The sequence below is a fragment of the Cuculus canorus genome, chromosome 1, assembly GCF_017976375.1.
Source record: "Cuculus canorus isolate bCucCan1 chromosome 1, bCucCan1.pri, whole genome shotgun sequence".
Taxonomy (NCBI): Eukaryota; Metazoa; Chordata; class Aves; order Cuculiformes; family Cuculidae; genus Cuculus; species Cuculus canorus.
This window is the reverse complement of record NC_071401.1, coordinates 115393862-115409977: the sequence shown is the minus strand read 5'-3', so window position 1 is coordinate 115409977 and position 16116 is coordinate 115393862. Positions and strand designations below refer to the sequence as shown.

At 40.6% G+C, this 16116-nt stretch overlaps 1 long non-coding RNA gene across 3 annotated transcripts; it reads right to left on the bottom strand.

Annotated features, from left to right (window-relative positions):
- Positions 1-630: 630 nt before the first annotated feature.
- LOC128851016 (uncharacterized) lies at positions 631-15863 on the bottom strand. 3 transcript variants are annotated; one of them, XR_008448307.1, is made up of 5 exons: positions 13797-15863; positions 12100-13524; positions 9362-9506; positions 3923-4020; positions 631-1374 (listed from the first exon to the last, which is right to left on the bottom strand). It is a non-coding gene; the product is annotated as an uncharacterized LOC128851016 (long non-coding RNA). The 3 variants fall into 3 exon arrangements; XR_008448305.1 differs by having other exon boundaries at positions 12100-15863; XR_008448306.1 differs by having other exon boundaries at positions 13376-15863.
- Between the last annotated feature and the right edge of the window lie 253 nt (positions 15864-16116).

The following is a 16116-nucleotide window of genomic DNA, read 5'->3' as shown; positions in this document are numbered from 1 at the left end:
CCCAACTTAAATATGTCCATCCTCACCTGTCTTGAGATTGAAACCCCTAACTTCAGCCAACTGGAAGAACTTAATTTGCTGTCGATGGAACCAGTCTCTGTCCTCCTAGATCACTACGGATGGCTCTTCCCATGAAATTAAGAGCAAGAGGAATTGTAAAAGGCAGGAATAGAAATCAGATTTTCCACTGATATATGGGAAATGTGACTGACAACAATGTTCAGATATACTGAGATGAAAATCTGAAGACAAGAAGTTGGACTGAGATTATGGGAAATATAAAGTTTTCTTAGTTCAGAACTAAGAAATGTTGACAAATTTAACTATTTCATATATTAACTTTTCATTAGCTCTTTAGTTATGTAAACCTCAAAAGTTACAAAACAGAAATACATGCTTTTGCAAGTTTGTTCTTCAAAGTGTCTTACTTCTAATTAATTTACTTTTTCATACACTTTTAAATGTTGGATTTCCATGTGAGTCACAAAAATAAATCAGAAAATATAAAAGAAACATATACAGATACGTACATACTTTTAAAATTAACATATGTTCAATTAAATTGTATTTTGCAATGAGGTCAGCCTCCTGCTTTAGAAGCTTTCCTGAAAAATATATTTGTGTGGATGAATCATTTTAAGATTCAACAGTCAGTTGAAGTTGACAGAGGCTTTTCATATGAAATATTACACAACCTTATGAATATCAAAATTATACAGCAGGAACCGTTCTGTTGAGCACTACAGTCACTTTCCCAGGATCAGATCAATACACTTTCTGTCAAAGAACAAAATCTGCTAAAACAACCAGAAATTTTTCGCAAGACAATGTTATTTTTAATACAGATCACCATGCAATTCCACAGCAACACAGATAGGCTTTTTAGCATGCTTTCTTATTGAAGTAAACTGAGGCGGTACTACACAGATTTCCCAGCACATCCTTACAAACTCAGACCCATCTTGCAGAAGCTGATGAACACCATTCAATTTTCACAGAGGTGTATTTTTTCAATAGGACAGGTTTTTGCCTGCAAAGTAAGTACTTAGGTTAAGGTTTTTCAAATTCAGGGTCTTTGATTCCGATCATACAGACAATTGCATAAACTCACCTCTGTAACTTGGCTAAATCCTATTCATAACAAGTGCAAGCATTTTCTTCACAAGCAGCTCTCAAGGTAAACTCTGGAAACGTGCATGTTGATAGCTTTTAAGGAGAGGTGTAACTACAGACTACCTTGTTTAATCCTGTTGGATCTCACCATGGTTGTGGAGTTGTTTTTAAAGTCTTTTTTGTATGTGTCAGCTGCAGATCTTCAAGCATGCTTCGTGTGGAAGCTTCTGAGTTGCTTTCGAGGAGTATCAAGACCTATTTCTGTATGGTGCAAGGTACAAAGATAAAACAAACAGTTGATGTTTCTTTGCTTTTTAAAAAATTAGAGTTATCATTTGAAGGACCAGTCATTATTTTGTCTCTTTGGTTTGATAGACCTTTATTCCCATTCTCTAGTAGTCAATATCCCACTGGAGATAGAGTTAATCAGTAAAAGTAATTGCTCTCCTATGTTTGATTAAAAATAGTGGAGTCATATTGATGGCTGCAATGATTGTAACGGGGTGAAGAAATAAAATAGTTGTTGAATTGTGTCTTTTGTTCAGGTTGGATAATGTGTTTGAACTGTAAAATCATGATTATTTGAAGCAGGGATCCCTGGATGCTTAGTTTAAAGTGGGTGGAACTGTGACACCACCTAACTTCAGGCAGCAAAGTACCTCTGCCGAAAGGCAGTCTCCTCAGATTTCTGTTTATAGATGGCGGGGGGAACTGAACAACCACCAAAAGAAATCCAGAGCGAGTCTAGGTCCAAGGGGAGACTGTCTGTCTCCACCTAATACAAGAAGAGCCTAAAGACATCTAGCCTAAACTGAATCCCCACCTAATTTCACTTGTTCTAGGCCTCATAATCTATTGCTTACACATTCAAAGGGCCCAAACAGTTAACAAAGAACAGCTACAATAGAAATTAATCTCCCCATTCACAAACCCTTTGGTTATGAGCCTATGCACAGGACCAGTTAGTCATTCATGGATTCTCCTTGAAAAACGTGCCCAAAGTTTTGCTTTTCTCTCAGAATTAAAGCACATAACTGGATAACAACGGTCTCATTTCTCCTATAACACCTGCAAGAAGCTTAAGATACCTCAAGGCTGTCTCTTCTAACAGATAGGGAAAGAAATTAAATGAAGGATGCAGGACACCTTGAGAAGTACCTACAGAAGGCGGCATCGTCTGCAGTGCCTGATGTCTCAAGGAGGAGTCTCACACAAAGCTAAGGCCTGGGCTTCCAATGCCCACCTCCACCTCCACGGTGCTTACATGAACAAGAAGGTCCTGAGAAGTTGCCCTCCTATTTCCTAATGAGTTGCCATCAACCCATATCACTTTCCATTAAGTAAACCCTATATGCTGTTCTCAGTATCCAAATACGAGGTTGCTCCTCTGACTAGTAGTAAATTTCTCTGACAAGAAGGATCACCTGTCTAGACCCAAGACTGTTTTTTTTTAACTTCTTCTGGTGCCAGAAATGTCTTCAATTTCTTAGCTACTATGCAGACACCCTGGAGGCTGGGAAAGGTATATTCCCTTTTCTTCTCAGAGGTCATAGTAGTACATTCCTTCGGTAATGTCAATGTCATTTACAAAACCCATTTTAGGTTTGGTGTGACGCAGGCCATAATGTGAGACTGAGTCCTCCACCGGCTCACACTTCTCCTCCTTGCACTAATGCAAGAAAGAGAGAAGAAAAGAAACCAAGCCCTGGGCTTCACCCTTTCTGGGGACATCAGGAAAGCCACAGCTCACCTCAAGCATCCTTGGAAACAAGTTGTACCCATCAGTCTGCAGTACCCTTTAGTTTCAGCATATCTACAACTAAGGACTGGCTCTGGTAGAGACCCTGAGATGCCTACCCTGAGGATTTAAGTGGTCCTCTGTTTGATCCTGGAGCGCCAGCAACAGTGAATGTTAATCAAATTTAATTCAAATACTCTTCAATCATCTTTTTTTGCAGAACTGTGAGTCATATAGTTTTCATTGTCTCCATCCAAAAGAGAATGTAAAATGGCCCCAACAGGTGCAACAAAGAAGCACTTCAGAATCCACTCATAATTCAACAGACGTGAAGTAAATAAATATTTTATTTTGACACATAGTACGTATTCGTACTTCAAGCAAATACTATAGCTAAAGGGATGCTTACGAAGACATTGACACAAAAGAAATAGCAAACCATAAAATGATCATTTTCCTGAACAGAGAGATTTTTGTACTTAGAACAATTTTTATATTATTCATGGAGCAACATTCATGTGCTCTGTACTGCTGAGAATGTATAGCTAGCCCCTGGATAAATATTTTCAGTGTCATCCAAGTGATCTGGAGACTAAGACCCATTGACTGTCAGTAATTATTAGGTGCTTTTGATGGTGTTACCTGTCTTGTGCTGTCCACAGGGCTCAGTATCTAAACCCTTGATGTCATTGAGAGACTTTCCATTTACTTCAAAGGCTCAGAGTCAGGCCTGCAAGGTTCTATAAGCTCTCTACAAAGAGATAGGAACCTTTCTGAACAACAGTTTGCTTTGGACTAAGAAAGACCATTTACTCATGATAACACAAATTACTTCTAAGTAGGTGACACTCACTGCTAAAAGGCAAACAGCTGAAGGAGTGGCACTAGGATAGTACCGCACTTGTAATTTGTCCTTTCCAGCGAATTAAGAAGAAAAGCTATGAAAACAACATTCTAGTTTGATTCAAACTGCTGTAGTCTTCATTCACACCTTAGCCAGGGAAAATTCAAGTAATCTTTGGCAAAACTGCAGCATCCCATCAAGATTAGCAAAGAAAAAAAATGACTCACCTTGCTCTCTTCTGTCTACTCAAATTCAAAATAATCAGGGCTGCCTTTTGTTATGAAATTCAACGTTATGTGGATTCCAAGCTGATGAGCACAAGTGCCTGAAAATATCAGAAAACTGTGGTTTAGGAAGAGAAACAGGGAATGAGTGGAGGAGCCATCCTGTTGATTTTGGAAGGAGTGGCAAAAGTTCCACTGACTTCAGCTGGGTACAAGCCAGACCCGCTGGGCATAAAACTCCACTTGGCATCTCTTCCATCTTCCACACACAATACTGACAGGGGTCCTACAGACAAAATTTAATTGATTGTGGCACTCAGACATTACCCAGAAGTTGTTTCTTTGTGGTAGGGTTTATCCGTGTGTAAAGAGTCAGCACAAATAGGACTATGAGGGGCTTGAATAGTACATAAACCTTGTTCTGTTCCTCTGCATAATTGAATTCCACCCTCGGAGAATAAGCAAGAAAGTTTGCTTTTTAATTGTTAGTTTTCTGTTACAACACATGATGGATGACTGTCTTGAAAATTTTTGTAAAGGCATGTACGCATTATACTAAAGAAAGGTGTTATTTTGATGGCACTAGGGAATGAAACCTTGGATTTAGTCAGATATAAGAATGAACTCTTTAATACTTTCACAAAATCTCCAGTCGAAACAAAGATTCATCAGCATCCTATGGCTTCATCAGTCCTCAGCACCAAAACTCTTTTCTAACAGCTGTCACAGAGTTTAATATGGAGGACAAAGATCAACAGGATGCTACTATCAAGCACCGTGTGCTGGGAAAGGGTAAATGCTGAAACAGTCTGTGCTAGCAACCTTGCATTATCTTTGCTTGCATGGACAGTGAGAAAATGTGATCTTCTAAAAGTTAATTCACCTGAGGAATTTGACCTTCATCTTATTATTATGCTAAAATACCACTTTACCATTCATAAAAAAGGCCCAAAGAGGGGTAGGACAACTGCTTTGCTGACACCTTCAAATTATGTGGGATATTATTCCCCTCTTTTTTTCACACACACACACACAAAAACACCTGTTCAGAGTGAAAACTATCTATGTAGAAATCTACAAAATTTCTTCAAGGACACTCAGGTTTGGCAAATGAAAGCAACGTGCTTGGTTACTGCCACAAGAAAGCAGGCTACCCTACAGACCTCAGCACAGGGATGACAACCTGACAAATCCACACTCTGGACTTGTTTCAGTGTAATTGTAAAAGCTCCGAACAAAGCCTGAGAACAGTAGAGGTAAAACAATATTTGAAATAATAGTGGGTATTCTAACAAAAACAGCACCAAGATTTCACCAGCTAGATCTTTTCATGGGAAGATGCTGAACAGTCTTAACAGGGAAGGGAGCGACCACACAATTTTCTTGGTGTTACGGATTAGTCAAAATCAAATAATACCCTCGGAGAAAATGCATTATTATTCATGGTAACAGGAAAATACCTAAAAGCACTTTGGTCCTTTCATTAAACCACTGCAGTCGATTACCTAAAAACTACTTTTGAGGAAGAGTCTATATCTATTACTGGCCCTAAACCAATAGGAGTATAGATATGAAGAAACTCATTTTCCTTGATTAAAAGTGCTACTGAGGTTGTGTCCAGCATAAGGACAGATCCTGGAATAAGAAAAGCAATAAAATAAACTAATGGAAAAACAATGGGGGCAATACCCACCAAGTGTGAGCAGAGAGAAAACACAACAGAGAAATGATAGAAAAAAGAAGGGAAAGTGGTGGAGAAAATACATTAACCAGATCATGCCCCATATTCCAAGTTGAATGTCTTGGAGGACAACAGGTGTTCCAGCCTTACTAACAGTGACAGAACCACTCAGCAGAAAACACAACACAGAAGCAGTCAGCAAGAGTTTTTCCCTTGGGGAGGCACAATTCTTATAATCAGAAGAAAAAAAAAAAAATTGACGTAGAGGCAACACTGACAAAATACGAACCACCAAAATTCCCTAGCATAGAACCACCTACTTCAATAACAGAGTTCTGTGGCATCCTTGCACTCTCACTTTCCTAGAAGACCTTCCTACGGGACTACAGACATTAGACCTAACCTGAAAGATGAAGGAGAGGTGCTTATTCTCTAACCATTCTGCTAGTAAGAGCCATGTAAGTCCTTAGCCTCCCAGAGATATGCTGTGTCTAACTGTTGAATGATTTAGAGGCAGTGATGTTCACCACAGCTCAGTCAGGCACCTGTGAAACTAGGCTTTTCCATCTAGCACCATTTTGAGGCCGCTGCTGCTAGTTTATTTAGATTGGCAATAATTCACTGAGAGTATTCATTATTTTAAAACATCTTGGGTTTCTGATTTAGCAAATAGCTAAAGTGATTCTCGTCCTAGCTCCCAGTAATTTGTTTCCAATCACAACTGATATCCAATAGTTTCAGTCCACATTTCATGTTTGTGCACACCATATCTTAATGTTTTTTTCAATGTTTTCCCTGCCCCATTTCAGAAACAGGATAGAACATTCTAGAAATGGGCTCACCAATTAAACATTCAAGTCCATGGATGTAGGCTATATTATCCATGCTATTTCCTATACTGAAAGGCATTAATTTAGGAAAAACTGTTGTATTTTGGGCATGTTCATCCTACCGTGCATGTGCTCAACCTCACAAACATAATGGGTGAAAGTACATTTTGTTTAAGTGAACTTCTCCCTGGCAATAACTTGCATTCAGACTTGCATGATTATCCCATTTCCATGCATTCAGCAGTTTCCACCTGTTAACTTGTACGCAGAATGAAGCTCTGTCCAATATTCACTCTCTAAGTGCATTAACAGGCAGGTGGAACCATGAAGACCTTATTCATGTTGGTGGGCATTTACTTAGGTCATTCTACCTGCTGAGAAAGCGCTTGCCAACACGTATTACAGTTCCACAATCTAGCCTCACATAACCAGATTCTGACAGTACGCAGTCAGAGGCCTCCACAACGAAGCATTTCCATTCCCTTAAAAGGAGAGTAGCATGTAGAATCAAGCAAGTAGATATTTTTACCCACACAATTTTCACCTTGCCAGGAAGCTTGCACATTTGGTTTTGGTTTTGGTCTGTTTGCTTGTTTGTTTGTTTTTATGAGAATGTCCATAGGGAAATGTCATCTCCACTTAAACGTTTTCTTTATTTTGTTAGCAAATGCAAACACTTCAGTGAAGACGAACATTCTGATTGTTGTATGTTGCACAAGAAATATGAAAAATTTTTAATGAAACATATTCATTTGCAATTGGAAGGTAAAAGGGTTCCTGTCAACTATAATGTGAAAGACCAGGAGGATTTGTCCTTAAGGAAATAACACTTCCCACATCAGTTAATATTCTACATGTAAGAAAAGGAACTGGAAGAGGGTGTATGGTCACAGTTTTTCCTTCACTCATGCACACACGCCTGTTATACTTGCTTGTGTGAATGCCAAGCTATGAATTATGCCAATCCCATCAGAACAGCGGAGCTTTGAGGAGGACCCCACACCAATCAATACAACTGTGATCCTTTCCATTAAATTTGAAGAGTTTGGTACAGGAACCTTCTTAGAATGGATCTTCACATCATTGCTAACTTTGTGTATCTGCTTGTGAGGGCAGTCAGGGAGAAATTCCACTTCTGTGTAAAAGTCAGCATCTTATTTCATGATTATTCAAGAAGTAATGCATGCATAAAGTGCCTTAAAAGTATATTTAAAAAAAAAAAAAAAGTTTTCAACTACTTCCAGCTGACTGAGGAGTTGCACTGGTGCACGACTGAACCACGAGTGTGAACATACAGGACTGACAGTCAATGAGCACAGATTCAGGTATATGACAACTGCAAGAACAGGCCAGAAAACTGAAAGCCATGAGAGCATTAAAAAAACGTAACTCATTTTGTCATGATGACTGGCATTGGCCAACCCCTGAGCCAGTGCACAGGGTTGGTTCTGGTTGTACATCTATAACTTCACACTAGGGAACACTCAGTTTAATCCCCTGTTTGGCCACTGTCTTCCAGTGTACCTTGGAAAGACTCCCTGTTCCTCTTTCTGCCTCAGTTTTCTACCTGTAAAACAGACATAATAGTATCTACTTTTTCACCACTTAGAGATGAGGTGAACATACAATGCCTACAGATCGGAGAGCGTACAGTAATCTACATGTAAGCATCATGGGTAAAAGAATGGATATTGGACTGGATTCTCGCCCTCAAACTTAGTTGCCACTGCATCGGAGGAGGCTTAGGTAAAGTTGCACACTCCTCCTAATCTTTTCAGTGACTCAAGCCTGCAAGGTTCCTTCACAGCCCACTAAAGCTAATGCTGAATCCCTTTGCAAGGTTTCTACAAGACCTCTGTGTCAGCAGTTTCCTGCAGAAAGCCCAGGACATATATGCGCACACTGTTTTTACTGTTAACAGGCAGAGATACTACCATTACCTGTCACTTCAGCTGCTTGAAATACCCAACCTATCCTCCGTTCATGATATCTGCCAGATTTTCCCTAAAGTCCTTAGGGACACATTTTGCTGCCTTCATACACTTGAAGGGTGAGGGCTCAGGTTTATTTGTCTGCTTCTTCATCTGCTTTTACAACTCATATTTCATGCAACAGGCCTCTCATCATGCACCTCAGCAGCAGGCAGAGAAGAGTCAAGTGAATGAGGTGGCTTTCCCTGCACTAGAGCCAATGCACTGATGTGAGAACCTCCACATGCCACCCTGCTTGGCGACCAGTGCCGTTACCCCTCCTTGTAATGAGTTTTCCATTAGCACTGATGTGATGGCTTTGTCCCTAAAAAAACATTAGTTCTGCCCCATTAGCAAACATCATATACAACATTTCATCCTCAAATAAAAATGGCTTTGTACCCCAAAAGTGCGAATACCAGGATTATTTTCTCATTACTGAAGTATGTGGAGACCAGCCTTGATGCAGACATGCAAGTGAGAAGTAATTATTTTGCCTTTGCACACCCATTCAGAAGCACAGTGAAAAAATAAATAAATAAGAATAATCACGAACTTAAAAGCTATACAAGCAAATGTGGTTATAGCAACCAATTCCTTCAATTCTTTCCGGTAACAAAAATTCAGGATGGAGCACTCGTTGACTGTGAAATCTCAGGCTGGTCTTCAGTCTAGTTGTTGTCACCTATACGGCAAAATAAGTATAGGTGATCCTGGCAAGTACTTATAAACTCATGATAACAGAATATCCCACTGTAGTCAAAAAGAGCTCCATCACCGCTTTGCATGCTGTCAGGATTTCACTCACTGATCGTAAAGCTTGGAGCAAGAAATGCACCTCAGCACAAAGCTCCAGCTTCACAGAAAAGATGGAGAAGCAGAAGACCTTTGAAACCACAGCCACTTGGTTTTAGGCAGGTCTTCTTGGAAGAATGAAGATCATGCACAGGCTCGAACTTACCTGCATCAACAGTTCCCTCCAGGTCAGTAGATGAGTACATAAACTTCCCTTTGACTGGGACCTAGGTTGGGATGTAAGGAATTCTAGTACTTTTCAGTAAGGTTTCATATGTGCAGGAAAATTGGAGTGGAAGCAACAAGTCACCCTGGAAATTTAAGAATGAAGGGGAAATAACTATGAACTTAATCTGAGCACTGTTGAGCATGCATAACTCAAGTTCTTCTCAGTAGGACTACACCAGAGCCACAGATTTAAGGTTTCTTCATGAACACTCAGTTCATCACAGACCATAAATCTCACCACAGATCTCTGCATGCCTTCCACAGCTTCCATTTGAAAAAAATGCAGATCGGGCTATGCAAATGACTGATATTTCAAATTGCCGGAAAAAAAAAAAAAAAAAAAAGGACAACAGATCACTTGTGTTAATCTGAATTGATTGTTTTTCAAAAACTTATGTTGAAGCAAATTAACACTGAAGGCCAGGAAAGTGCACTAAAAATGCTGTGTTTCAGGTTTGAGCCTGTTAAGGACTTTTTTTTGAAAACTGAAACATGATTTGAAAAAGCATTTGAAAGTTTAAACTTTTGCATGCAAATACAAGTACTTATACTTCCCCCTCCCTCCACGAACATAAACATAATCTCCCAAACTAGCAACTGACAAAACTCATCATTTTTAAAAGGTGGCCAAGTATTATCAAACTGATATTTTGCTGATAAGTTAAAACTTAAAATACGCATCAGCTCCAGCACTTAACTTTTACCAAATTATAAGGACCGACAGCATTATAACCAGGGAAGGCTGTAACTTTAATGATTCAGAGATCTCAACACAAACAAAATTCTTCAGCTACAGCTGCAGAAAAGTCAGAATAAGGGTAATGCACACCCACCATGGGTGTTTGAGGGCTAAACCAAGCAGGGCTAACAGACAGACTCCAGTGTGGAATTTGCCTGCTTTATAGAGTAAAACATCTTCCTTGCTACAGCACTGGCACTAGGGAAAGCCATGAGAACCTGCCGACTTCAGGGAAAAGCCACATTAAGAGGGCATGCAGGAAGGCATGCCGTATATTTTAAAAAAGGCTGGTTCTCACAGGCTGGCCTGCCAATGACTCGTGTTGGAGCACAGAGCAGCAGCAGAAAGTGCCCTTCCTAAATTTCACCACCTTCTCCATTTTAACCCAGTGGAACAGAAACAATGCAATGTTCTGATTTAATTTCCTCTCACAAGGCCTCTCACCTGGATGCACCGAAGCAGTGCACAGCCTTGCTCCTGCAAGAATATTTATAGTGAGCTATGCTAGTCCAAGACATGAATTGTTTTCTTCTTCCTTCCTTTGCTTTTTTTTTTCCCTCCTGGAAGGCCTCAAGATCCATCCAGTTTTGTTCCCCACCCTATATCATTCTTCAAAACTGCTACTTTTAATTCTAAAAACAATACCCCAAAAAGGGAAGGCTAGATGTGGCCCTCTGTCTGGGCTGCACTGGATTGAATGCTTCTTCCCTCACTGCCAGGAGCTGATCCAGAACTCCTTCACTGTGTCCCCACATGACTACCACCTGAAGGAATAAAATTCTGATCTCTGCCCCTTTGAAGTCTCTCCGTTGCAGAGATGAACAAGGTCACTAACATTAAATCTGCAGTGCTCTGTATTTCCCTAGATACAGCAAGTAAAGAGTCAAATATCAGGTCTTTGAGTAGTTCAGTGAGTAATACGTGCTCTTGTTATTTACGGTCAAGCAGTCACTTGCTTTATTTATTTTACAAATGGTAGCAGCACTGTGAGGCCAAAGAACTGTGCCGTGGTCTCCAAATGGATGTAACTATGGGCATGACAGTGAGGCACTGAGACACGCATCTGGGAAGGTCACCAAGCTGTAAAACTTCAGGCTCCGACCCAATGGGTGCTGCTCTTTCACTTGAGCCATTGCAGGGACTTGCCACTCATCAAGCAGATTCAATGACATCCTCTTCAGTTAAGCAACGGACTTAGCAGGCTAAAAACTTTTTGGTCCCTGATTGCCCTTGTTCTTCTAGACAGAAGTTAATATGCATTTGTGAGATAGCTCTGAAGTCTCTAGTGGTGTACAGGACACTAGAACAGAGTTGTAGTTTCTTTAAAGTACCATGAACACTTACAGAAAAGGGAGAACAAGCAAATAAACAAATAAATGTTTGAATAATACCAGAAACAAAGATAGGAAAAGAGGCCCTTGGGTGGAGGAGGGAGAGAGCTGCCTGATAGCACTGAAATGTAATAAGGAGCAAACAATCTAAAATTGAAAAATGCGTTCCAATTACTTTTTATGCTTAAAGCAGTTAAATATTATTGCAGTTTACATGAGAGTTAAAGCAGTAACTGTAAAAATCAAAAGCGTAGGGTTGCAGGAAAGCTGCTGTCCTTTGGCCTAGCTTGTAATAGGGACTTTGTAAGTAAGTCTGAAGGAATCCCAAGTTACTGGATGTGAATGATAGACCCACTGCTGTCTTGTGCGTTGCTGGCTATGGAAACTGGTTTTCTTGCACTAGACTAACTCAATGGGCTGCAAAACCTCAGGTGAACAGGTCTGACCTGATTTAGGTATTTTTTGTAATGCAGTATACTTGTATAAAGACAAGGAAAATCTACTGAGTTTAGAGCTTAGCACGCAATTGTTTCATTATTGCAGACATTGCATATTTCACATACAGTAGTATGCTAAGGAGTTAATATGTATTAGTTTAACATATACCTAAATGTCTTGAGGAATCAGAAGCAATTTTCACACAGGTAATAGACTCAAATGGATCTGGATGCTCTGGCTAACCTATTACTCAATTCTTCTGAAACGGGAAAAATGGCAAACAGCTCCTTGAGGTGTAGTAATAGTTGTCTGGAAAAGGAAGGCACTATGAAAGAGAAATCTCAGAGCAACAGAGAAAGAAACATACAAAGCAACGTACTGCAAATTAGAAGCCCAGACCTCACTCCTGACTTTGCTGCTTCCATACTGTAAGACTACTGGCAAGTCATTTCACTTGTCTCCTTTCCTACTCTCTTGTCTAACTTGTCAAATGAAACTGCTAGCAACTTAGCCCAGAGGTTGGTTGTAGGATCTAATGCTCTTAGTGGCTGGTTCTGGCAGAGGGTCTTAGTGTCTAATGCTCCGTTAGTAAAGACAGTAACAAAAAATAAGAAAAAGTGTTTTATAAGAGACAGTGGGAATTAGATGCGCAAGTATAGAAAGAGAACATTCAGAAGTATCATCTCAAAACTATGAAGAAAATATCCTAATTACTTCAATGTTGTGAACTAATAAGAGTAAGGTATAGGAGCAAAGAAATCCAGACAGAGTTTAACTGCACCCTCCTACAAAGAAACCAAGAAAACAAGTTGGTCCTTTCCTTGACTTCTACAAACTCCTGTTGAGTTCTCAAGAAACTGGAAGTGTTCCTAAAAGAGGCTGAGGTGGGAATAATAACTCCCAAAAAGTGTGGTTCTTGAAGAGTGGCTGTCCTGCACTGATCCTGTGGCTCTGTTCCCAATCCAAAGTGGATATTCTGCAGCTTCAGTTCAAATGAAATGCCTCCTTCCTTCAGTGCTTGCACATAAATTGCTATTAATGTTACCATGTTATATAAGTGCATTGAGGAGGAAAATAGGCCCACTAATGCACTGTCCTTCTCCAGCGTTTTTTAACCTGGAGGATGCCACGCTATTCCATGGACTGTGGGTGGGCACAAGCCACAGTAAAAAGCAGCAGAGGTGGGACAGGCTCCATAAGGCTGCATCTGCCTCACCCTTTCTTCCCCAATCTGTGTGCAAAGCTTAATGCAGATAAAGCATATGCTCCCGGAGTTGCCTCATGGCCTTCCTTCCCTGCTCACATGACAACTGTCACTTGTAGTCAGCCAGGGTAGCAGCTCAAAGGGATTCAGGGCCTGCAGGCTCAGGCTGTGGCTGGCTAGTCCGAGCTTCCTTTTTATTATTTGAATACATTTAAAACATCCATGGAAGCACGCGCCCACCTCAGCTCAGAAAAGCTCAGTTGCCGGCTCAGTGGCCAGCTCAGTTCCACGGGCAGCAAGTAGCATCCACCCCGGGCAGGAGAAAGAGAGAAAATGTTAATCAAGGACCAAACTCAGGGCCCCCCAGTGTAACCGAGCTCCATGGCAGGCTGCAAAGAAAGAGAACAGAACAAATTCTGATTAGTATTATTTATATCAACACTATTTTTCCTGTTATTATGAAACAACAAAAAACAAAACTAATTTTTTCCCCGCACACTTTTGACAGAGCATAGACACGTGACTACCTATGTTTTTTATGTTGTGCCACAGGGGCACGTGGCTGGGAGGGATACTCTGCCATCAGTTCAGCACAAAACAGGCAAACCCAAACAAACTCAAACAAATGCCACGAACACACAACTTAGAAGCACAGGAGTACCTGTGAATAGTCCACACGGTTGGGTCTGGGCATCATCAATACCAGTTACACAGAACTGATGGGAAAGGGATATCTGATGATACAAGCTTCTGCAGAAAAATCTAGAAATGCAACTTGTGTCCAGTTATAAAACAATCAGCAAGCAATTTTAAAAATTTCAGCACTCATTACTCAAAAAATTCCTCACAGACTCCGGCTTGCAACTTATAACTCTCAGTAGTAGTGACTGACTAAAGCCAGAAATATCTCCAAGTAGGCATGCAAAGGGATTAATTTGCTTAAAATCATATACAGAGAAAGGGAAATTCAGAAATATTTACTATCCTCTCTCTCTACCTCTCATGACCTCAGTGTTTGCACATCTTGGATTGATAGCCCAAGAAAATACATTCCTCTCTTTCACTATGGACACAATAAATCAAAGGCAGTGGAAACTCAAGCATTTTATTTTTTTACCATATCAGTGTACCTTATCTTACTCATCTCTCTTAAAGGGTGATAAAATACTTCTGCTTCTACAGGCCTAATAGGTGCTGCCTTGCAACTCATTAAGCCATTTGTAACTGCACAAAGTGGACATGAAACACGATTGTTCTAATTAGTAGCGCTGTATATCCATTTCATACAGCTGTAAACAACTACATTACATGCAAGGTGTCCCTATCATGACCTCTTTTCTGAAATGGCCAATAAAGGCATGAAATGTAACGAGTCCTGTTAACAAGAAATTGGAGCATCCTTTAAAATGGACTTCAGGTATATCATCAAGCATCTACATCACTTATATTGCTCAGTAATTACCTGCTTTGGCAGGATTTTAGCAATGAAGAGGTATAAGAGGCTCCATAGTGTACTGTTATTAATAGAAGTAAAAGAATGCAAGAAATAAGGAACTAATACTGAAAAGTAAAAAAACTATACTATTTAAGTTTTAGCTGTCTGGCTTACACTTCTTACTCTTGTTGGTAACTGTTCATGCATACTGAAAAGACACTGCTTACTTCCAACTGCAAATCACTTCTCAATCTACAAAGGAGAAAACTCTGCCTAAAAATTAGCTCAGCCTTTTCAAACTTGACTAACAAAACTTGTGTGCCTTCACTTGCCAGTGTCCAGAACTGTGACACCTGACACGCACCTGACTTGATGGGCAGTCGGCTCTGCTTTCTTAGCACTTAACATGAAAAAGTGATGTAGAAGGCATTAATTGCAGAATATATTTACCCTGTTACTCTTTATTATTATTATTATTATTAATGTTGTGACAAACCCACTCTTGCTTACAACAGGAAGACACTGGGGCATTTAGAACACTTTTCTCTCATCTTAACAAAAAAATGTATGGGCTAATTTAAAATGACTTCTCAGAAACATGGATACAATTTAATTTTCTAAAATCAGTTTGTACTTTATGCCACCATTTTATCAGACAGAAGAAATATTGCTTCACAGTTATTTAACATAATTCTGCCCTGAAGAAAAATGGAGTGAAAAATGAAAGGAGAGCAGGCAAGCAATGGGAAAATGCCAAAATTAACCACACCGGAACGGAAAAGAACGGAGAACATATGGAATAACATCCATATACAATCCTCTGCAACATCCTTGGAGTGTTGGGTATGTAAAGCCACTGTGAAGCACAAATGTTGCTCTTTTATTGGAAAAAATGAGTGCATTTCAGTTTCCAGTGCAATTATTACCATTATTATTTCTCCCCCCCTCTTCCATTTTTTCAATACGCCAAGTGCTGACTGGAAGTCAAGAGTCCCACCTGGAGACTGTGCCACACAAAAATTAGTGCTTCTCAACCGCAAGAATAAATACCACGTGTTTTCTCCTTAAAAAAAAAACCCACACAGGTCTCTCACTTTGTACGTTCAGACCCTTGCGAACATCAATACCTCGGGTCAGCGTACACGGTATGTTTTCGTATTGCGCTTGATTCCTGCAGAAGAAGGGGGGTTTCCAAAGAGATAGAAGTTAAGACTACATTTCCACAAGGCTTTTACAAAAGGCACCCAAAGGCTGACGGCCTCGCAGTGCCGCGTTGTCCGTGTCACCCCGCGAAGCCACACGGGCTCCCAGCCGCAGCCCGCAGCCCCGCGGCTGCCGAGGCGTGCGGGGCAGGGACGGGGCAGGGACCGGGCAGGGACCGGAGCGCGGCGCGGAGCCCAGCATCACACTTTATTAGTTCTGCCGAGTTAAATGCTCGCTGTCTAAACGCTCGCTGTCCCTACGGAAAGGGGTGGGCAGGAATGCCGTGCTGCCGATGCTGGGCCGGCGAGGGCCTCTCGTTCAGGCGACAATTCCCGAGGGCAGC